This window comes from Oncorhynchus mykiss, chromosome 28, assembly GCF_013265735.2.
Source record: "Oncorhynchus mykiss isolate Arlee chromosome 28, USDA_OmykA_1.1, whole genome shotgun sequence".
Taxonomy (NCBI): domain Eukaryota; kingdom Metazoa; phylum Chordata; class Actinopteri; order Salmoniformes; family Salmonidae; genus Oncorhynchus; species Oncorhynchus mykiss.
Genome location: NC_048592.1, coordinates 35,288,833 through 35,310,438, shown reverse-complemented (window position 1 = coordinate 35,310,438; position 21,606 = coordinate 35,288,833). Strand labels below are relative to the sequence as shown.

General features: G+C 41.1%; 23 non-coding genes across 23 annotated transcripts; 11 read left to right on the top strand and 12 right to left on the bottom strand.

Annotated features, from left to right (window-relative positions):
- Positions 1-1,235: 1,235 nt before the first annotated feature.
- On the bottom strand, positions 1,236-1,308 carry trnak-uuu. The gene has a single exon. It is a non-coding gene; the product is annotated as a tRNA-Lys (tRNA).
- Positions 1,309-1,476: 168 nt separating this feature from the next.
- On the top strand, positions 1,477-1,548 carry trnaw-cca. Its single transcript has one exon. It is a non-coding gene; the product is annotated as a tRNA-Trp (tRNA).
- A 1,249-nt stretch (positions 1,549-2,797) lies between these two features.
- Positions 2,798-2,870, bottom strand: trnak-uuu. Its single transcript has one exon. It is a non-coding gene; the product is annotated as a tRNA-Lys (tRNA).
- Positions 2,871-3,038: 168 nt separating this feature from the next.
- On the top strand, positions 3,039-3,110 carry trnaw-cca. The gene has a single exon. It is a non-coding gene; the product is annotated as a tRNA-Trp (tRNA).
- A 1,249-nt stretch (positions 3,111-4,359) lies between these two features.
- trnak-uuu lies at positions 4,360-4,432 on the bottom strand. Its single transcript has one exon. It is a non-coding gene; the product is annotated as a tRNA-Lys (tRNA).
- Positions 4,433-4,600: 168 nt separating this feature from the next.
- On the top strand, positions 4,601-4,672 carry trnaw-cca. The gene has a single exon. It is a non-coding gene; the product is annotated as a tRNA-Trp (tRNA).
- Positions 4,673-5,918: 1,246 nt separating this feature from the next.
- On the bottom strand, positions 5,919-5,991 carry trnak-uuu. The gene has a single exon. It is a non-coding gene; the product is annotated as a tRNA-Lys (tRNA).
- A 168-nt stretch (positions 5,992-6,159) lies between these two features.
- On the top strand, positions 6,160-6,231 carry trnaw-cca. The gene has a single exon. It is a non-coding gene; the product is annotated as a tRNA-Trp (tRNA).
- A 1,249-nt stretch (positions 6,232-7,480) lies between these two features.
- trnak-uuu lies at positions 7,481-7,553 on the bottom strand. The gene has a single exon. It is a non-coding gene; the product is annotated as a tRNA-Lys (tRNA).
- A 168-nt stretch (positions 7,554-7,721) lies between these two features.
- On the top strand, positions 7,722-7,793 carry trnaw-cca. The gene has a single exon. It is a non-coding gene; the product is annotated as a tRNA-Trp (tRNA).
- Positions 7,794-9,039: 1,246 nt separating this feature from the next.
- Positions 9,040-9,112, bottom strand: trnak-uuu. Its single transcript has one exon. It is a non-coding gene; the product is annotated as a tRNA-Lys (tRNA).
- Positions 9,113-9,280: 168 nt separating this feature from the next.
- trnaw-cca lies at positions 9,281-9,352 on the top strand. Its single transcript has one exon. It is a non-coding gene; the product is annotated as a tRNA-Trp (tRNA).
- A 1,246-nt stretch (positions 9,353-10,598) lies between these two features.
- trnak-uuu lies at positions 10,599-10,671 on the bottom strand. Its single transcript has one exon. It is a non-coding gene; the product is annotated as a tRNA-Lys (tRNA).
- Positions 10,672-10,839: 168 nt separating this feature from the next.
- On the top strand, positions 10,840-10,911 carry trnaw-cca. Its single transcript has one exon. It is a non-coding gene; the product is annotated as a tRNA-Trp (tRNA).
- Positions 10,912-12,157: 1,246 nt separating this feature from the next.
- trnak-uuu lies at positions 12,158-12,230 on the bottom strand. The gene has a single exon. It is a non-coding gene; the product is annotated as a tRNA-Lys (tRNA).
- Positions 12,231-12,398: 168 nt separating this feature from the next.
- Positions 12,399-12,470, top strand: trnaw-cca. The gene has a single exon. It is a non-coding gene; the product is annotated as a tRNA-Trp (tRNA).
- A 1,246-nt stretch (positions 12,471-13,716) lies between these two features.
- trnak-uuu lies at positions 13,717-13,789 on the bottom strand. Its single transcript has one exon. It is a non-coding gene; the product is annotated as a tRNA-Lys (tRNA).
- Positions 13,790-15,000: 1,211 nt separating this feature from the next.
- On the top strand, positions 15,001-15,072 carry trnaw-cca. The gene has a single exon. It is a non-coding gene; the product is annotated as a tRNA-Trp (tRNA).
- A 1,246-nt stretch (positions 15,073-16,318) lies between these two features.
- On the bottom strand, positions 16,319-16,391 carry trnak-uuu. Its single transcript has one exon. It is a non-coding gene; the product is annotated as a tRNA-Lys (tRNA).
- A 168-nt stretch (positions 16,392-16,559) lies between these two features.
- Positions 16,560-16,631, top strand: trnaw-cca. Its single transcript has one exon. It is a non-coding gene; the product is annotated as a tRNA-Trp (tRNA).
- Positions 16,632-17,877: 1,246 nt separating this feature from the next.
- trnak-uuu lies at positions 17,878-17,950 on the bottom strand. Its single transcript has one exon. It is a non-coding gene; the product is annotated as a tRNA-Lys (tRNA).
- A 1,212-nt stretch (positions 17,951-19,162) lies between these two features.
- Positions 19,163-19,234, top strand: trnaw-cca. The gene has a single exon. It is a non-coding gene; the product is annotated as a tRNA-Trp (tRNA).
- Positions 19,235-20,480: 1,246 nt separating this feature from the next.
- Positions 20,481-20,553, bottom strand: trnak-uuu. Its single transcript has one exon. It is a non-coding gene; the product is annotated as a tRNA-Lys (tRNA).
- Positions 20,554-21,606: the final 1,053 nt, after the last annotated feature.

The window sequence follows — 21,606 nt, the reverse complement described above, 5'->3', positions numbered from 1 at the left end:
GCAATCTCTGCCGCCTTTACTCAGTGAATCAGCACAAGTACCAATGTGGCTTTACAGTACTAATCTCGCACAGAAACGAACGAACCGATGCTGCTTTTGATGAAAATTGTCTCTCACAAAAACCTGTCACACTGCAAAATCTTAAATGAAATCATGTGATTGTCAGTCTTCGAACAGGGAGTTTAATGTATGCTTGGGGGCAGTTTTTTGATGCCTGGATGAGAAACGTTCCCAAAGTAAACTGCCTGTTACTCAGGCCCAGAAACTAGGATATGCATATAAATGGTAGATTTGGATAGAACACACTCTACAGTTTCCAAAACTGTTAAAATAATGTCTCTGAGTATAACAGAACTGATATGGCAGGCAAAAACCTGAAGAAAAGTTATCCAGGAGGTGGGATTTTTTTGATGTGGGTAGTTTTCAATTGAATGCCTATTGAGTTTCTAATGGGTTAGGATCCAGATTGCAGTTCCTATGGCTACCACTAGATGTCAACAGTCTTTAGACATTGGTTTAGACTTGTTTTCTGAAAAATGAAGAAGAATGAGACCTTGCTGTCAGTGGACTGAGGAAGCATGCAGTACTGGTTTGCGCGCGTGACAGAGTGCGCGCCCTTCGTTGTTTTTCATTTCTATTGAATACGCAATTGTCCGGTTGAAAATGTATTATTTAGACAATTGACAACGAACGTGAGGATTAATTATGAACATCGCTTGACATGTTTCAACAAACTTTGCCGGTACTATTAGGATGTATTCGTCTGCATGTTTTGACCTCCTTTGAGCCAGTGTATTACTGAACACAATGCGCCAACAAAACAGAGTTTTTGGGATATAAAGAGGGACTTTCTCGAACAAAACAAACCTTTATTGTGGAGCTGGGACTCTTGTGACTGCAACCAGATGAAGATGTTCAAAGGTAAGTGATTCATTTTATCGCTATTTATGACTTTTGTGACTCGTCTACTTGGTTGGAATATGTTTTTGTAAGTGGGGCGCTGTCCTCAGATAATCGCATGGTAGGCTTTCGCAGTAAATCCTATTTGAAATGTGACAAAGCGGCTGGATTAACAAGAAGTTCATCTTGAAACCGATGTATAGCACTTGTATTTTTGTGAAGTTTATATTGACTATTTCTATATTTTGAATTTGGCGCTCTGCAATTTCACCGGATGTTGTCGAGGTGGGTTGCTAGCAGAACACCTGCGCCAGAAAAGGTAAACATTAAAGCAACGCCCAAACAGGGACTTGAACCCTGGACCCTCAGATTAAAAGTCTGATGCTCTACCGACTGAGCTATCTGGGCTCTGCATCTGCTTATTTTCAGACACTTAACCTGCCGGGCAGAGGCACGTGCTGATGGGGGTGGCATTGTCAGATGGTTCATTTCCCCAGAGAACCAGGCCTCCATTCCAAATTATACACTCATTAAAATCTGAACTAGGCATCCTCTCCAAAGATGTTAAATGTCAATGACCTCGTGGCGCAATGGTAGCGCGTCTGACTCCAGATCAGAAGGTTGCGTGTTCAACTCACGTCGTGGTCATGGTTTTGATGTGTGCAATCTCTGCCGCCTTTACTCAGTGAATCAGCACAAGTACCAATGTGGCTTTACAGTACTAATCTCGCACAGAAACGAACGAACCGATGCTGCTTTTGATGAAAATTGTCTCTCACAAAAACCTGTCACACTGCAAAATCTTAAATGAAATCATGTGATTGTCAGTCTTCGAACAGGGAGTTTAATGTATGCTTGGGGGCAGTTTTTTGATGCCTGGATGAGAAACGTTCCCAAAGTAAACTGCCTGTTACTCAGGCCCAGAAACTAGGATATGCATATAAATGGTAGATTTGGATAGAACACACTCTACAGTTTCCAAAACTGTTAAAATAATGTCTCTGAGTATAACAGAACTGATATGGCAGGCAAAAACCTGAAGAAAAGTTATCCAGGAGGTGGGATTTTTTTGATGTGGGTAGTTTTCAATTGAATGCCTATTGAGTTTCTAATGGGTTAGGATCCAGATTGCAGTTCCTATGGCTACCACTAGATGTCAACAGTCTTTAGACATTGGTTTAGACTTGTTTTCTGAAAAATGAAGAAGAATGAGACCTTGCTGTCAGTGGACTGAGGAAGCATGCAGTACTGGTTTGCGCGCGTGACAGAGTGCGCGCCCTTCGTTGTTTTTCATTTCTATTGAATACGCAATTGTCCGGTTGAAAATGTATTATTTAGACAATTGACAACGAACGTGAGGATTAATTATGAACATCGCTTGACATGTTTCAACAAACTTTGCCGGTACTATTAGGATGTATTCGTCTGCATGTTTTGACCTCCTTTGAGCCAGTGTATTACTGAACACAATGCGCCAACAAAACAGAGTTTTTGGGATATAAAGAGGGACTTTCTCGAACAAAACAAACCTTTATTGTGGAGCTGGGACTCTTGTGACTGCAACCAGATGAAGATGTTCAAAGGTAAGTGATTCATTTTATCGCTATTTATGACTTTTGTGACTCGTCTACTTGGTTGGAATATGTTTTTGTAAGTGGGGCGCTGTCCTCAGATAATCGCATGGTAGGCTTTCGCAGTAAATCCTATTTGAAATGTGACAAAGCGGCTGGATTAACAAGAAGTTCATCTTGAAACCGATGTATAGCACTTGTATTTTTGTGAAGTTTATATTGACTATTTCTATATTTTGAATTTGGCGCTCTGCAATTTCACCGGATGTTGTCGAGGTGGGTTGCTAGCAGAACACCTGCGCCAGAAAAGGTAAACATTAAAGCAACGCCCAAACAGGGACTTGAACCCTGGACCCTCAGATTAAAAGTCTGATGCTCTACCGACTGAGCTATCTGGGCTCTGCATCTGCTTATTTTCAGACACTTAACCTGCCGGGCAGAGGCACGTGCTGATGGGGGTGGCATTGTCAGATGGTTCATTTCCCCAGAGAACCAGGCCTCCATTCCAAATTATACACTCATTAAAATCTGAACTAGGCATCCTCTCCAAAGATGTTAAATGTCAATGACCTCGTGGCGCAATGGTAGCGCGTCTGACTCCAGATCAGAAGGTTGCGTGTTCAACTCACGTCGTGGTCATGGTTTTGATGTGTGCAATCTCTGCCGCCTTTACTCAGTGAATCAGCACAAGTACCAATGTGGCTTTACAGTACTAATCTCGCACAGAAACGAACGAACCGATGCTGCTTTTGATGAAAATTGTCTCTCACAAAAACCTGTCACACTGCAAAATCTTAAATGAAATCATGTGATTGTCAGTCTTCGAACAGGGAGTTTAATGTATGCTTGGGGGCAGTTTTTTGATGCCTGGATGAGAAACGTTCCCAAAGTAAACTGCCTGTTACTCAGGCCCAGAAACTAGGATATGCATATAAATGGTAGATTTGGATAGAACACACTCTACAGTTTCCAAAACTGTTAAAATAATGTCTCTGAGTATAACAGAACTGATATGGCAGGCAAAAACCTGAAGAAAAGTTATCCAGGAGGTGGGATTTTTTTGATGTGGGTAGTTTTCAATTGAATGCCTATTGAGTTTCTAATGGGTTAGGATCCAGATTGCAGTTCCTATGGCTACCACTAGATGTCAACAGTCTTTAGACATTGGTTTAGACTTGTTTTCTGAAAAATGAAGAAGAATGAGACCTTGCTGTCAGTGGACTGAGGAAGCATGCAGTACTGGTTTGCGCGCGTGTCAGAGTGCGCGCCCTTCGTTGTTTTTCATTTCTATTGAATACGCAATTGTCCGGTTGAAAATGTATTATTTAGACAATTGACAACGAACGTGAGGATTAATTATGAACATCGCTTGACATGTTTCAACAAACTTTGCCGGTACTATTATGATGTATTCGTCTGCATGTTTTGACCTCCTTTGAGCCAGTGTATTACTGAACACAATGCGCCAACAAAACAGAGTTTTTGGGATATAAAGAGGGACTTTCTCGAACAAAACAAACCTTTATTGTGGAGCTGGGACTCTTGTGACTGCAACCAGATGAAGATGTTCAAAGGTAAGTGATTCATTTTATCGCTATTTATGACTTTTGTGACTCGTCTACGTGGTTGGAATATGTTTTTGTAAGTGGGGCGCTGTCCTCAGATAATCGCATGGTAGGCTTTCGCAGTAAATCCTATTTGAAATGTGACAAAGCGGCTGGATTAACAAGAAGTTCATCTTGAAACCGATGTATAGCACTTGTATTTTTGTGAAGTTTATATTGACTATTTCTATATTTTGAATTTGGCGCTCTGCAATTTCACCGGATGTTGTCGAGGTGGGTTGCTAGCAGAACACCTGCGCCAGAAAAGGTAAACATTAAAGCAACGCCCAAACAGGGACTTGAACCCTGGACCCTCAGATTAAAAGTCTGATGCTCTACCGACTGAGCTATCTGGGCTCTGCATCTGCTTATTTTCAGACACTTAACCTGCCGGGCAGAGGCACGTGCTGATGGGGGTGGCATTGTCAGATGGTTCATTTCCCCAGAGAACCAGGCCTCCATTCCAAATTATACACTCATTAAAATCTGAACTAGGCATCCTCTCCAAAGATGTTAAATGTCAATGACCTCGTGGCGCAATGGTAGCGCGTCTGACTCCAGATCAGAAGGTTGCGTGTTCAACTCACGTCGTGGTCATGGTTTTGATGTGTGCAATCTCTGCCGCCTTTACTCAGTGAATCAGCACAAGTACCAATGTGGCTTTACAGTACTAATCTCGCACAGAAACGAACGAACCGATGCTGCTTTTGATGAAAATTGTCTCTCACAAAAACCTGTCACACTGCAAAATCTTAAATGAAATCATGTGATTGTCAGTCTTCGAACAGGGAGTTTAATGTATGCTTGGGGGCAGTTTTTTGATGCCTGGATGAGAAACGTTCCCAAAGTAAACTGCCTGTTACTCAGGCCCAGAAACTAGGATATGCATATAAATGGTAGATTTGGATAGAACACACTCTACAGTTTCCAAAACTGTTAAAATAATGTCTCTGAGTATAACAGAACTGATATGGCAGGCAAAAACCTGAAGAAAAGTTATCCAGGAGGTGGGATTTTTTTGATGTGGGTAGTTTTCAATTGAATGCCTATTGAGTTTCTAATGGGTTAGGATCCAGATTGCAGTTCCTATGGCTACCACTAGATGTCAACAGTCTTTAGACATTGGTTTAGACTTGTTTTCTGAAAAATGAAGAAGAATGAGACCTTGCTGTCAGTGGACTGAGGAAGCATGCAGTACTGGTTTGCGCGCGTGACAGAGTGCGCGCCCTTCGTTGTTTTTCATTTCTATTGAATACGCAATTGTCCGGTTGAAAATGTATTATTTAGACAATTGACAACGTGAGGATTAATTATGAACATCGTTTGACATGTTTCAACAAACTTTGCCGGTACTATTAGGATGTATTCGTCTGCATGTTTTGACCTCCTTTGAGCCATTGTATTACTGAACACAATGCGCCAACAAAACAGAGTTTTTGGGATATAAAGAGGGACTTTCTCGAACAAAACAAACCTTTATTGTGGAGCTGGGACTCTTGTGACTGCAACCAGATGAAGATGTTCAAAGGTAAGTGATTCATTTTATCGCTATTTATGACTTTTGTGACTCGTCTACTTGGTTGGAATATGTTTTTGTAAGTGGGGCGCTGTCCTCAGATAATCGCATGGTAGGCTTTCGCAGTAAATCCTATTTGAAATGTGACAAAGCGGCTGGATTAACAAGAAGTTCATCTTTAAGCCGATGTATAGCACTTGTATTTTTGTGAATGTTTATATTGACTATTTCTATATTTTGAATTTGGCGCTCTGCAATTTCACCGGATGTTGTCGAGGTGGGTTGCTAGCAGAACACCTGCGCCAGAAAAGGTAAACATTAAAGCAACGCCCAAACAGGGACTTGAACCCTGGACCCTCAGATTAAAAGTCTGATGCTCTACCGACTGAGCTATCTGGGCTCTGCATCTGCTTATTTTCAGACACTTAACCTGCCGGGCAGAGGCACGTGCTGATGGGGGTGGCATTGTCAGATGGTTCATTTCCCCAGAGAACCAGGCCTCCATTCCAAATTATACACTCATTAAAATCTGAACTAGGCATCCTCTCCAAAGATGTTAAATGTCAATGACCTCGTGGCGCAATGGTAGCGCGTCTGACTCCAGATCAGAAGGTTGCGTGTTCAACTCACGTCGTGGTCATGGTTTTGATGTGTGCAATCTCTGCCGCCTTTACTCAGTGAATCAGCACAAGTACCAATGTGGCTTTACAGTACTAATCTCGCACAGAAACGAACGAACCGATGCTGCTTTTGATGAAAATTGTCTCTCACAAAAACCTGTCACACTGCAAAATCTTAAATGAAATCATGTGATTGTCAGTCTTCGAACAGGGAGTTTAATGTATGCTTGGGGGCAGTTTTTTGATGCCTGGATGAGAAACGTTCCCAAAGTAAACTGCCTGTTACTCAGGCCCAGAAACTAGGATATGCATATAAATGGTAGATTTGGATAGAACACACTCTACAGTTTCCAAAACTGTTAAAATAATGTCTCTGAGTATAACAGAACTGATATGGCAGGCAAAAACCTGAAGAAAAGTTATCCAGGAGGTGGGATTTTTTTGATGTGGGTAGTTTTCAATTGAATGCCTATTGAGTTTCTAATGGGTTAGGATCCAGATTGCAGTTCCTATGGCTACCACTAGATGTCAACAGTCTTTAGACATTGGTTTAGACTTGTTTTCTGAAAAATGAAGAAGAATGAGACCTTGCTGTCAGTGGACTGAGGAAGCATGCAGTACTGGTTTGCGCGCGTGTCAGAGTGCGCGCCCTTCGTTGTTTTTCATTTCTATTGAATACGCAATTGTCCGGTTGAAAATGTATTATTTAGACAATTGACAACGAACGTGAGGATTAATTATGAACATCGCTTGACATGTTTCAACAAACTTTGCCGGTACTATTATGATGTATTCGTCTGCATGTTTTGACCTCCTTTGAGCCAGTGTATTACTGAACACAATGCGCCAACAAAACAGAGTTTTTGGGATATAAAGAGGGACTTTCTCGAACAAAACAAACCTTTATTGTGGAGCTGGGACTCTTGTGACTGCAACCAGATGAAGATGTTCAAAGGTAAGTGATTCATTTTATCGCTATTTATGACTTTTGTGACTCGTCTACGTGGTTGGAATATGTTTTTGTAAGTGGGGCGCTGTCCTCAGATAATCGCATGGTAGGCTTTCGCAGTAAATCCTATTTGAAATGTGACAAAGCGGCTGGATTAACAAGAAGTTCATCTTGAAACCGATGTATAGCACTTGTATTTTTGTGAAGTTTATATTGACTATTTCTATATTTTGAATTTGGCGCTCTGCAATTTCACCGGATGTTGTCGAGGTGGGTTGCTAGCAGAACACCTGCGCCAGAAAAGGTAAACATTAAAGCAACGCCCAAACAGGGACTTGAACCCTGGACCCTCAGATTAAAAGTCTGATGCTCTACCGACTGAGCTATCTGGGCTCTGCATCTGCTTATTTTCAGACACTTAACCTGCCGGGCAGAGGCACGTGCTGATGGGGGTGGCATTGTCAGATGGTTCATTTCCCCAGAGAACCAGGCCTCCATTCCAAATTATACACTCATTAAAATCTGAACTAGGCATCCTCTCCAAAGATGTTAAATGTCAATGACCTCGTGGCGCAATGGTAGCGCGTCTGACTCCAGATCAGAAGGTTGCGTGTTCAACTCACGTCGTGGTCATGGTTTTGATGTGTGCAATCTCTGCCGCCTTTACTCAGTGAATCAGCACAAGTACCAATGTGGCTTTACAGTACTAATCTCGCACAGAAACGAACGAACCGATGCTGCTTTTGATGAAAATTGTCTCTCACAAAAACCTGTCACACTGCAAAATCTTAAATGAAATCATGTGATTGTCAGTCTTCGAACAGGGAGTTTAATGTATGCTTGGGGGCAGTTTTTTGATGCCTGGATGAGAAACGTTCCCAAAGTAAACTGCCTGTTACTCAGGCCCAGAAACTAGGATATGCATATAAATGGTAGATTTGGATAGAACACACTCTACAGTTTCCAAAACTGTTAAAATAATGTCTCTGAGTATAACAGAACTGATATGGCAGGCAAAAACCTGAAGAAAAGTTATCCAGGAGGTGGGATTTTTTTGATGTGGGTAGTTTTCAATTGAATGCCTATTGAGTTTCTAATGGGTTAGGATCCAGATTGCAGTTCCTATGGCTACCACTAGATGTCAACAGTCTTTAGACATTGGTTTAGACTTGTTTTCTGAAAAATGAAGAAGAATGAGACCTTGCTGTCAGTGGACTGAGGAAGCATGCAGTACTGGTTTGCGCGCGTGACAGAGTGCGCGCCCTTCGTTGTTTTTCATTTCTATTGAATACGCAATTGTCCGGTTGAAAATGTATTATTTAGACAATTGACAACGTGAGGATTAATTATGAACATCGTTTGACATGTTTCAACAAACTTTGCCGGTACTATTAGGATGTATTCGTCTGCATGTTTTGACCTCCTTTGAGCCATTGTATTACTGAACACAATGCGCCAACAAAACAGAGTTTTTGGGATATAAAGAGGGACTTTCTCGAACAAAACAAACCTTTATTGTGGAGCTGGGACTCTTGTGACTGCAACCAGATGAAGATGTTCAAAGGTAAGTGATTCATTTTATCGCTATTTATGACTTTTGTGACTCGTCTACTTGGTTGGAATATGTTTTTGTAAGTGGGGCGCTGTCCTCAGATAATCGCATGGTAGGCTTTCGCAGTAAATCCTATTTGAAATGTGACAAAGCGGCTGGATTAACAAGAAGTTCATCTTTAAGCCGATGTATAGCACTTGTATTTTTGTGAATGTTTATATTGACTATTTCTATATTTTGAATTTGGCGCTCTGCAATTTCACCGGATGTTGTCGAGGTGGGTTGCTAGCAGAACACCTGCGCCAGAAAAGGTAAACATTAAAGCAACGCCCAAACAGGGACTTGAACCCTGGACCCTCAGATTAAAAGTCTGATGCTCTACCGACTGAGCTATCTGGGCTCTGCATCTGCTTATTTTCAGACACTTAACCTGCCGGGCAGAGGCACGTGCTGATGGGGGTGGCATTGTCAGATGGTTCATTTCCCCAGAGAACCAGGCCTCCATTCCAAATTATACACTCATTAAAATCTGAACTAGGCATCCTCTCCAAAGATGTTAAATGTCAATGACCTCGTGGCGCAATGGTAGCGCGTCTGACTCCAGATCAGAAGGTTGCGTGTTCAACTCACGTCGTGGTCATGGTTTTGATGTGTGCAATCTCTGCCGCCTTCACTCAGTGAATCAGCACAAGTACCAATGTGGCTTTACAGTACTAATCTCGCACAGAAACGAACGAACCGATGCTGCTTTTGATGAAAATTGTCTCTCACAAAAACCTGTCACACTGCAAAATCTTAAATGAAATCATGTGATTGTCAGTCTTCGAACAGGGAGTTTAATGTATGCTTGGGGGCAGTTTTTTGATGCCTGGATGAGAAACGTTCCCAAAGTAAACTGCCTGTTACTCAGGCCCAGAAACTAGGATATGCATATAAATGGTAGATTTGGATAGAACACACTCTACAGTTTCCAAAACTGTTAAAATAATGTCTCTGAGTATAACAGAACTGATATGGCAGGCAAAAACCTGAAGAAAAGTTATCCAGGAGGTGGGATTTTTTTGATGTGGGTAGTTTTCAATTGAATGCCTATTGAGTTTCTAATGGGTTAGGATCCAGATTGCAGTTCCTATGGCTACCACTAGATGTCAACAGTCTTTAGACATTGGTTTAGACTTGTTTTCTGAAAAATGAAGAAGAATGAGACCTTGCTGTCAGTGGACTGAGGAAGCATGCAGTACTGGTTTGCGCGCGTGACAGAGTGCGCGCCCTTCGTTGTTTTTCATTTCTATTGAATACGCAATTGTCCGGTTGAAAATGTATTATTTAGACAATTGACAACGTGAGGATTAATTATGAACATCGTTTGACATGTTTCAACAAACTTTGCCGGTACTATTAGGATGTATTCGTCTGCATGTTTTGACCTCCTTTGAGCCATTGTATTACTGAACACAATGCGCCAACAAAACAGAGTTTTTGGGATATAAAGAGGGACTTTCTCGAACAAAACAAACCTTTATTGTGGAGCTGGGACTCTTGTGACTGCAACCAGATGAAGATGTTCAAAGGTAAGTGATTCATTTTATCGCTATTTATGACTTTTGTGACTCGTCTACTTGGTTGGAATATGTTTTTGTAAGTGGGGCGCTGTCCTCAGATAATCGCATGGTAGGCTTTCGCAGTAAATCCTATTTGAAATGTGACAAAGCGGCTGGATTAACAAGAAGTTCATCTTTAAGCCGATGTATAGCACTTGTATTTTTGTGAATGTTTATATTGACTATTTCTATATTTTGAATTTGGCGCTCTGCAATTTCACCGGATGTTGTCGAGGTGGGTTGCTAGCAGAACACCTGCGCCAGAAAAGGTAAACATTAAAGCAACGCCCAAACAGGGACTTGAACCCTGGACCCTCAGATTAAAAGTCTGATGCTCTACCGACTGAGCTATCTGGGCTCTGCATCTGCTTATTTTCAGACACTTAACCTGCCGGGCAGAGGCACGTGCTGATGGGGGTGGCATTGTCAGATGGTTCATTTCCCCAGAGAACCAGGCCTCCATTCCAAATTATACACTCATTAAAATCTGAACTAGGCATCCTCTCCAAAGGTGTTAAATGTCAATGACCTCGTGGCGCAATGGTAGCGCGTCTGACTCCAGATCAGAAGGTTGCGTGTTCAACTCACGTCGTGGTCATGGTTTTGATGTGTGCAATCTCTGCCGCCTTCACTCAGTGAATCAGCACAAGTACCAATGTGGCTTTACAGTACTAATCTCGCACAGAAACGAACGAACCGATGCTGCTTTTGATGAAAATTGTCTCTCACAAAAACCTGTCACACTGCAAAATCTTAAATGAAATCATGTGATTGTCAGTCTTCGAACAGGGAGTTTAATGTATGCTTGGGGGCAGTTTTTTGATGCCTGGATGAGAAACGTTCCCAAAGTAAACTGCCTGTTACTCAGGCCCAGAAACTAGGATATGCATATAAATGGTAGATTTGGATAGAACACACTCTACAGTTTCCAAAACTGTTAAAATAATGTCTCTGAGTATAACAGAACTGATATGGCAGGCAAAAACCTGAAGAAAAGTTATCCAGGAGGTGGGATTTTTTTGATGTGGGTAGTTTTCAATTGAATGCCTATTGAGTTTCTAATGGGTTAGGATCCAGATTGCAGTTCCTATGGCTACCACTAGATGTCAACAGTCTTTAGACATTGGTTTAGACTTGTTTTCTGAAAAATGAAGAAGAATGAGACCTTGCTGTCAGTGGACTGAGGAAGCATGCAGTACTGGTTTGCGCGCGTGACAGAGTGCGCGCCCTTCGTTGTTTTTCATTTCTATTGAATACGCAATTGTCCGGTTGAAAATGTATTATTTAGACAATTGACAACGTGAGGATTAATTATGAACATCGTTTGACATGTTTCAACAAACTTTGCCGGTACTATTAGGATGTATTCGTCTGCATGTTTTGACCTCCTTTGAGCCATTGTATTACTGAACACAATGCGCCAACAAAACAGAGTTTTTGGGATATAAAGAGGGACTTTCTCGAACAAAACAAACCTTTATTGTGGAGCTGGGACTCTTGTGACTGCAACCAGATGAAGATGTTCAAAGGTAAGTGATTCATTTTATCGCTATTTATGACTTTTGTGACTCGTCTACTTGGTTGGAATATGTTTTTGTAAGTGGGGCGCTGTCCTCAGATAATCGCATGGTAGGCTTTCGCAGTAAATCCTATTTGAAATGTGACAAAGCGGCTGGATTAACAAGAAGTTCATCTTTAAGCCGATGTATAGCACTTGTATTTTTGTGAATGTTTATATTGACTATTTCTATATTTTGAATTTGGCGCTCTGCAATTTCACCGGATGTTGTCGAGGTGGGTTGCTAGCAGAACACCTGCGCCAGAAAAGGTAAACATTAAAGCAACGCCCAAACAGGGACTTGAACCCTGGACCCTCAGATTAAAAGTCTGATGCTCTACCGACTGAGCTATCTGGGCTCTGCATCTGCTTATTTTCAGACACTTAACCTGCCGGGCAGAGGCACGTGCTGATGGGGGTGGCATTGTCAGATGGTTCATTTCCCCAGAGAACCAGGCCTCCATTCCAAATTATACACTCATTAAAATCTGAACTAGGCATCCTCTCCAAAGGTGTTAAATGTCAATGACCTCGTGGCGCAATGGTAGCGCGTCTGACTCCAGATCAGAAGGTTGCGTGTTCAACTCACGTCGTGGTCATGGTTTTGATGTGTGCAATCTCTGCCGCCTTCACTCAGTGAATCAGCACAAGTACCAATGTGGCTTTACAGTACTAATCTCGCACAGAAACGAACGAACCGATGCTGCTTTTGATGAAAATTGTCTCTCACAAAAACCTGTCACACTGCAAAATCTTAAATGAAATCATGTGATTGTCAGTCTTCGAACAGGGAGTTTAATGTATGCTTGGGGGCAGTTTTTTGATGCCTGGATGAGAAACGTTCCCAAAGTAAACTGCCTGTTACTCAGGCCCAGAAACTAGGATATGCATATAAATGGTAGATTTGGATAGAACACACTCTACAGTTTCCAAAACTGTTAAAATAATGTCTCTGAGTATAACAGAACTGATATGGCAGGCAAAAACCTGAAGAAAAGTTATCCAGGAGGTGGGATTTTTTTGATGTGGGTAGTTTTCAATTGAATGCCTATTGAGTTTCTAATGGGTTAGGATCCAGATTGCAGTTCCTATGGCTACCACTAGATGTCAACAGTCTTTAGACATTGGTTTAGACTTGTTTTCTGAAAAATGAAGAAGAATGAGACCTTGCTGTCAGTGGACTGAGGAAGCATGCAGTACTGGTTTGCGCGCGTGACAGAGTGCGCGCCCTTCGTTGTTTTTCATTTCTATTGAATACGCAATTGTCCGGTTGAAAATGTATTATTTAGACAATTGACAACGTGAGGATTAATTATGAACATCGTTTGACATGTTTCAACAAACTTTGCCGGTACTATTAGGATGTATTCGTCTGCATGTTTTGACCTCCTTTGAGCCATTGTATTACTGAACACAATGCGCCAACAAAACAGAGTTTTTGGGATATAAAGAGGGACTTTCTCGAACAAAACAAACCTTTATTGTGGAGCTGGGACTCTTGTGACTGCAACCAGATGAAGATGTTCAAAGGTAAGTGATTCATTTTATCGCTATTTATGACTTTTGTGACTCGTCTACTTGGTTGGAATATGTTTTTGTAAGTGGGGCGCTGTCCTCAGATAATCGCATGGTAGGCTTTCGCAGTACATCCTATTTGAAATGTGACAAAGCGGCTGGATTAACAAGAAGTTCATCTTTAAACCGATGTATAGCACTTGTATTTTTGTGAATGTTTATATTGACTATTTCTATATTTTGAATTTGGCGCTCTGCAATTTCACCGGATGTTGTCGAGGTGGGTTGCTAGCAGAACACCTGCGCCAGAAAAGGTAAACATTAAAGCAACGCCCAAACAGGGACTTGAACCCTGGACCCTCAGATTAAAAGTCTGATGCTCTACCGACTGAGCTATCTGGGCTCTGCATCTGCTTATTTTCAGACACTTAACCTGCCGGGCAGAGGCACGTGCTGATGGGGGTGGCATTGTCAGATGGTTCATTTCCCCAGAGAACCAGGCCTCCATTCCAAATTATACACTCATTAACTGTTAAATCTACCCCCACCTTTTTTGAAAATTCTGTTAAAAATCGCGCAACTTTTCAGCGTCCTGCTACTCATGCCAGGAATATAGTATATGCATATGATTAGTATGTGTGGATAGAAAACACTCTGAAGTTTATAAAACTGGTTAAATCACGGCTGTGACTATAACAGAGCGTGTGTTTCATTGAAAAACGCAAGAAAAACTGCTCTCTGAAAGCAAAAAATAATTTCCATAAGTCACTTCCACCAGTTGTTAAAAGAGAACAGAATTTAATGGAAATTTGCCTGCACTTCATACAAATTCCGCACGATGGCGCCATTGTACTAATTTTCAATCGAATTAATTGTTGGAAAATCCATCTGTCTGACCCCAAGTTTTCCAGTCTTCACCCGGATGCAGTTTAGGGAGAGATCAGATTGCATTGTTTTTGAAGTGAGGACCTATTGAAGAGACATCGCCCTGTAATCGTTTTGATAGATTATAAACGTTTACTAATACCTAAAGTTGGATTACAAAAGGATTTCGAAGTGTTTTGTGAAAGTTTATCGTCGACTTTTTTAATTTTAAAAAATTACGCAGCGTTTAAAAACGATGAATTTTTCTGAATGACACTACTTCTATACAAAGCTATTTTGGGTATATATGGACCGATTTAAACGAAAAAAAGACCCAATAGTGATGTTTATGGGGCATATAGGAGTGCCAAGAAAGAAGCTCGTCTAAGGTAATGAATGTTTTATATTTTATTTCTGCGTTTTGGGTAGCGCCGTCTATCGCAAAATCTGTTGTTTACGTGTCGAGCTGGCATTTTGGGGGGTGCATGCTATCAGATAATAGCTTCTGATGCTTTCGCCGAAAAGCATTTTAAAAATCTGACTTGCTGGCTAGGTTCACAACGAGTGTAGCTTTAATTTAATACCCTGCTTGTGAATTTTGATCAAGGTTTGAGTTTTAACGAGTACATTTAGCATTTAGCGTAGCGCATTTGCATTTCCAGGTGCCTACTTGGGACATATGCGTCTCAAGTAGATTCAAAAAGTTAAAATCTGAACTAGGCATCCTCTCCAAAGATGTTAAATGTCAATGACCTCGTGGCGCAATGGTAGCGCGTCTGACTCCAGATCAGAAGGTTGCGTGTTCAACTCACGTCGTGGTCATGGTTTTGATGTGTGCAATCTCTGCCGCCTTTACTCAGTGAATCAGCACAAGTACCAATGTGGCTTTACAGTACTAATCTCGCACAGAAACGAACGAACCGATGCTGCTTTTGATGAAAATTGTCTCTCACAAAAACCTGTCACACTGCAAAATCTTAAATGAAATCATGTGATTGTCAGTCTTCGAACAGGGAGTTTAATGTATGCTTGGGGGCAGTTTTTTGATGCCTGGATGAGAAACGTTCCCAAAGTAAACTGCCTGTTACTCAGGCCCAGAAACTAGGATATGCATATAAATGGTAGATTTGGATAGAACACACTCTACAGTTTCCGAAACTGTTAAAATAATGTCTCTGAGTATAACAGAACTGATATGGCAGGCAAAAACCTGAAGAAAAGTTATCCAGGAGGTGGGATTTTTTTGATGTGGGTAGTTTTCAATTGAATGCCTATTGAGTTTCTAATGGGTTAGGATCCAGATTGCAGTTCCTATGGCTACCACTAGATGTCAACAGTCTTTAGACATTGGTTTAGACTTGTTTTCTGAAAAATGAAGAAGAATGAGACCTTGCTGTCAGTGGACTGAGGAAGCATGCAGTACTGGTTTGCGCGCGTGACAGAGTGCGCGCCCTTCGTTGTTTTTCATTTCTATTGAATACGCAATTGTCCGGTTGAAAATGTATTATTTAGACAATTGACAACGTGAGGATTAATTATGAACATCGTTTGACATGTTTCAACAAACTTTGCCGGTACTATTAGGATGTATTCGTCTGCATGTTTTGACCTCCTTTGAGCCATTATATTACTGAACACAATGCGCCAACAAAACAGAGTTTTTGGGATATAAAGAGGGACTTTCTCGAACAAAACAAACCTTTATTGTGGAGCTGGGACTCTTGTGACTGCAACCAGATGAAGATGTTCAAAGGTAAGTGATTCATTTTATCGCTATTTATGACTTTTGTGACTCGTCTACTTGGTTGGAATATGTTTTTGTAAGTGGGGCGCTGTCCTCAGATAATCGCATGGTAGGCTTTCGCAGTAAATCCTATTTGAAATGTGACAAAGCGGCTGGATTAACAAGAAGTTCATCTTTAAGCCGATGTATAGCACTTGTATTTTTGTGAATGTTTATATTGACTATTTCTATATTTTGAATTTGGCGCTCTGCAATTTCACCGGATGTTGTCGAGGTGGGTTGCTAGCAGAACACCTGCGCCAGAAAAGGTAAACATTAAAGCAACGCCCAAACAGGGACTTGAACCCTGGACCCTCAGATTAAAAGTCTGATGCTCTACCGACTGAGCTATCTGGGCTCTGCATCTGCTTATTTTCAGACACTTAACCTGCCGGGCAGAGGCACGTGCTGATGGGGGTGGCATTGTCAGATGGTTCATTTCCCCAGAGAACCAGGCCTCCATTCCAAATTATACACTCATTAAAATCTGAACTAGGCATCCTCTCCAAAGATGTTAAATGTCAATGACCTCGTGGCGCAATGGTAGCGCGTCTGACTCCAGATCAGAAGGTTGCGTGTTCAACTCACGTCGTGGTCATGGTTTTGATGTGTGCAATCTCTGCCGCCTTCACTCAGTGAATCAGCACAAGTACCAATGTGGCTTTACAGTACTAATCTCACACAGAAACGAACGAACCGATGCTGCTTTTGATGAAAATTGTCTCTCACAAAAACCTGTCACACTGCAAAATCTTAAATGAAATCATGTGATTGTCAGTCTTCGAACAGGGAGTTTAATGTATGCTTGGGGGCAGTTTTTTGATGCCTGGATGAGAAACGTTCCCAAAGTAAACTGCCTGTTACTCAGGCCCAGAAACTAGGATATGCATATAAATGGTAGATTTGGATAGAACACACTCTACAGTTTCCAAAACTGTTAAAATAATGTCTCTGAGTATAACAGAACTGATATGGCAGGCAAAAACCTGAAGAAAAGTTATCCAGGAGGTGGGATTTTTTTGATGTGGGTAGTTTTCAATTGAATGCCTATTGAGTTTCTAATGGGTTAGGATCCAGATTGCAGTTCCTATGGCTACCACTAGATGTCAACAGTCTTTAGACATTGGTTTAGACTTGTTTTCTGAAAAATGAAGAAGAATGAGACCTTGCTGTCAGTGGACTGAGGAAGCATGCAGTACTGGTTTGCGCGCGTGACAGAGTGCGCGCCCTTCGTTGTTTTTCATTTCTATTGAATACGCAATTGTCCGGTTGAAAATGTATTATTTAGACAATTGACAACGTGAGGATTAATTATGAACATCGTTTGACATGTTTCAACAAACTTTGCCGGTGCTATTAGGATGTATTCGTCTGCATGTTTTGACCTCCTTTGAGCCATTGTATTACTGAACACAATGCGCCAACAAAACAGAGTTTTTGGGATATAAAGAGGGACTTTCTCGAACAAAACAAACCTTTATTGTGGAGCTGGGACTCTTGTGACTGCAACCAGATGAAGATGTTCAAAGGTAAGTGATTCATTTTATCGCTATTTATGACTTTTGTGACTCGTCTACTTGGTTGGAATATGTTTTTGTAAGTGGGGCGCTGTCCTCAGATAATCGCATGGTAGGCTTTCGCAGTACATCCTATTTGAAATGTGACAAAGCGGCTGGATTAACAAGAAGTTCATCTTTAAACCGATGTATAGCACTTGTATTTTTGTGAATGTTTATATTGACTATTTCTATATTTTGAATTTGGCGCTCTGCAATTTCACCGGATGTTGTCGAGGTGGGTTGCTAGCAGAACACCTGCGCCAGAAAAGGTAAACATTAAAGCAACGCCCAAACAGAGACTTGAACCCTGGACCCTCAGATTAAAAGTCTGATGCTCTACCGACTGAGCTATCTGGGCTCTGCATCTGCTTATTTTCAGACACTTAACCTGCCGGGCAGAGGCACGTGCTGATGGGGGTGGCATTGTCAGATGGTTCATTTCCCCAGAGAACCAGGCCTCCATTCCAAATTATACACTCATTAACTGTTAAATCTACCACCCACCTTTTTTGAAAATTCTGTAAAAAATCGCGCAACTTTTCAGCGTCCTGCTACTCATGCCAGGAATATAGTATATGCATATGATTAGTATGTGTGGATAGAAAACACTCTGAAGTTTATAAAACTGGTTAAATCACGGCTGTGACTATAACAGAGCGTGTGTTTCATTGAAAAACGCAAGAAAAACTGCTCTCTGAAAGCAAAAAATAATTTCCATAAGTCACTTCCACCAGTTGTTAAAAGAGAACAGAATTTAATGGAAATTTGCCTGCACTTCATACAAATTCCGCACGATGGCGCCATTGTACTAATTTTCAATCGAATTAATTGTTGGAAAATCCATCTGTCTGACCCCAAGTTTTCCAGTCTTCACCCGGATGCAGTTTAGGGAGAGATCAGATTGCATTGTTTTTGAAGTGAGGACCTATTGAAGAGACATCGCCCTGTAATCGTTTTGATAGATTATAAACGTTTACTAATACCTAAAGTTGGATTACAAAAGGATTTCGAAGTGTTTTGTGAAAGTTTATCGTCGACTTTTTTAATTTTAAAAAATTACGCAGCGTTTAAAAACGATGAATTTTTCTGAATGACACTACTTCTATACAAAGCTATTTTGGGTATATATGGACCGATTTAAACGAAAAAAAGACCCAATAGTGATGTTTATGGGGCATATAGGAGTGCCAAGAAAGAAGCTCGTCTAAGGTAATGAATGTTTTATATTTTATTTCTGCGTTTTGGGTAGCGCCGTCTATCGCAAAATCTGTTGTTTACGTGTCGAGCTGGCATTTTGGGGGGTGCATGCTATCAGATAATAGCTTCTGATGCTTTCGCCGAAAAGCATTTTAAAAATCTGACTTGCTGGCTAGGTTCACAACGAGTGTAGCTTTAATTTAATACCCTGCTTGTGAATTTTGATCAAGGTTTGAGTTTTAACGAGTACATTTAGCATTTAGCGTAGCGCATTTGCATTTCCAGGTGCCTACTTGGGACATATGCGTCTCAAGTAGATTCAAGAAGTTAAAATCTGAACTAGGCATCCTCTCCAAAGATGTTAAATGTCAATGACCTCGTGGCGCAATGGTAGCGCGTCTGACTCCAGATCAGAAGGTTGCGTGTTCAACTCACGTCGTGGTCATGGTTTTGATGTGTGCAATCTCTGCCGCCTTTACTCAGTGAATCAGCACAAGTACCAATGTGGCTTTACAGTACTAATCTCGCACAGAAACGAACGAACCGATGCTGCTTTTGATGAAAATTGTCTCTCACAAAAACCTGTCACACTGCAAAATCTTAAATGAAATCATGTGATTGTCAGTCTTCGAACAGGGAGTTTAATGTATGCTTGGGGGCAGTTTTTTGATGCCTGGATGAGAAACGTTCCCAAAGTAAACTGCCTGTTACTCAGGCCCAGAAACTAGGATATGCATATAAATGGTAGATTTGGATAGAACACACTCTACAGTTTCCAAAACTGTTAAAATAATGTCTCTGAGTATAACAGAACTGATATGGCAGGCAAAAACCTGAAGAAAAGTTATCCAGGAGGTGGGATTTTTTTGATGTGGGTAGTTTTCAATTGAATGCCTATTGAGTTTCTAATGGGTTAGGATCCAGATTGCAGTTCCTATGGCTACCACTAGATGTCAACAGTCTTTAGACATTGGTTTAGACTTGTTTTCTGAAAAATGAAGAAGAATGAGACCTTGCTGTCAGTGGACTGAGGAAGCATGCAGTACTGGTTTGCGCGCGTGACAGAGTGCGCGCCCTTCGTTGTTTTTCATTTCTATTGAATACGCAATTGTCCGGTTGAAAATGTATTATTTAGACAATTGACAACGTGAGGATTAATTATGAACATCGTTTGACATGTTTCAACAAACTTTGCCGGTACTATTAGGATGTATTCGTCTGCATGTTTTGACCTCCTTTGAGCCATTGTATTACTGAACACAATGCGCCAACAAAACAGAGTTTTTGGGATATAAAGAGGGACTTTCTCGAACAAAACAAACCTTTATTGTGGAGCTGGGACTCTTGTGACTGCAACCAGATGAAGATGTTCAAAGGTAAGTGATTCATTTTATCGCTATTTATGACTTTTGTGACTCGTCTACTTGGTTGGAATATGTTTTTGTAAGTGGGGCGCTGTCCTCAGATAATCGCATGGTAGGCTTTCGCAGTACATCCTATTTGAAATGTGACAAAGCGGCTGGATTAACAAGAAGTTCATCTTTAAACCGATGTATAGCACTTGTATTTTTGTGAATGTTTATATTGACTATTTCTATATTTTGAATTTGGCGCTCTGCAATTTCACCGGATGTTGTCGAGGTGGGTTGCTAGCAGAACACCTGCGCCAGAAAAGGTAAACATTAAAGCAACGCCCAAACAGGGACTTGAACCCTGGACCCTCAGATTAAAAGTCTGATGCTCTACCGACTGAGCTATCTGGGCTCTGCATCTGCTTATTTTCAGACACTTAACCTGCCGGGCAGAGGCACGTGCTGATGGGGGTGGCATTGTCAGATGGTTCATTTCCCCAGAGAACCAGGCCTCCATTCCAAATTATACACTCATTAACTGTTAAATCTACCCCCACCTTTTTTGAAAATTCTGTTAAAAATCGCGCAACTTTTCAGCGTCCTGCTACTCATGCCAGGAATATAGTATATGCATATGATTAGTATGTGTGGATAGAAAACACTCTGAAGTTTATAAAACTGGTTAAATCACGGCTGTGACTATAACAGAGCGTGTGTTTCATTGAAAAACGCAAGAAAAACTGCTCTCTGAAAGCAAAAAATAATTTCCATAAGTCACTTCCACCAGTTGTTAAAAGAGAACAGAATTTAATGGAAATTTGCCTGCACTTCATACAAATTCCGCACGATGGCGCCATTGTACTAATTTTCAATCGAATTAATTGTTGGAAAATCCATCTGTCTGACCCCAAGTTTTCCAGTCTTCACCCGGATGCAGTTTAGGGAGAGATCAGATTGCATTGTTTTTGAAGTGAGGACCTATTGAAGAGACATCGCCCTGTAATCGTTTTGATAGATTATAAACGTTTACTAATACCTAAAGTTGGATTACAAAAGGATTTCGAAGTGTTTTGTGAAAGTTTATCGTCGACTTTTTTAATTTTAAAAAATTACGCAGCGTTTAAAAACGATGAATTTTTCTGAATGACACTACTTCTATACAAAGCTATTTTGGGTATATATGGACCGATTTAAACGAAAAAAAGACCCAATAGTGATGTTTATGGGGCATATAGGAGTGCCAAGAAAGAAGCTCGTCTAAGGTAATGAATGTTTTATATTTTATTTCTGCGTTTTGGGTAGCGCCGTCTATCGCAAAATCTGTTGTTTACGTGTCGAGCTGGCATTTTGGGGGGTGCATGCTATCAGATAATAGCTTCTGATGCTTTCGCCGAAAAGCATTTTAAAAATCTGACTTGCTGGCTAGGTTCACAACGAGTGTAGCTTTAATTTAATACCCTGCTTG